The sequence below is a fragment of the Frankliniella occidentalis genome, unplaced genomic scaffold (genome assembly GCF_000697945.3).
Source record: "Frankliniella occidentalis isolate FOCC.00 unplaced genomic scaffold, Focc_3.1 Scaffold241, whole genome shotgun sequence".
NCBI classification, from domain to species: Eukaryota; Metazoa; Arthropoda; class Insecta; order Thysanoptera; family Thripidae; genus Frankliniella; species Frankliniella occidentalis.
The window spans coordinates 414,798-415,478 of record NW_026267367.1 but is presented as its reverse complement, the minus strand read 5'-3'; positions in this window follow the sequence as shown (position 1 = coordinate 415,478).

Sequence of the window (681 nt, the reverse complement as noted above, 5' to 3'; positions counted from 1 at the left end):
CACGAGCCTGGCACCTTCGGCAATCTACGGGTCCCTTCCAGAATTATGAGATCTCGAAGGGACCCTAAGATTGCAGAAGGCACCTGGCTCGTGCTGGCTCGCACAAAACTGCGCGAGCCAGCCTGGCTCGCAACCTGGCTCGCGCGCACAACTCTGCAGGACGAGCGGAAAACCACGGCGAGCATGACGCGCAGTTAACGACCCGCGGACCAGTCATCGGCGGGGCTCGTCCATGTCCTATGGGCGGGTATTAGGAGGAGGAGGAGGTGGGAAAAATACCCTGACACGCTGCTGAGAATGGCCTAAAAAAAGAGAGAAAATAAACGGTCGTTTTAATTTCGCAAACTCGGCAGAAACAGCGGCCCATTACTAAATCTGCTCGCGTGCACAGCGCCGAGTGTTTACACGCTCGTTGAGCACCTCGTTGAGCACGCCCGCGGCGGCGCGTCACGCCCCAGCGCCCCCCGCGGCGGGGGCCCCCCAATGAGACGCACACCCGCTCACCCCTTCACCTCTCGGTAGTAGTTGTTCGCCGCCCTCTATCTGCGCAGCCCCAGCTGCTGCTGGGGGTAGGGAAGAAAAATGTGCGAAGAGGCGAGAGTGTGAAAGCTGAGAGGGGAGCCGGGGAGCGTGGGCTGGCTGGGGAGGGGCGCGGGGCGGCGGGGGGCGGCAGCACCCGGG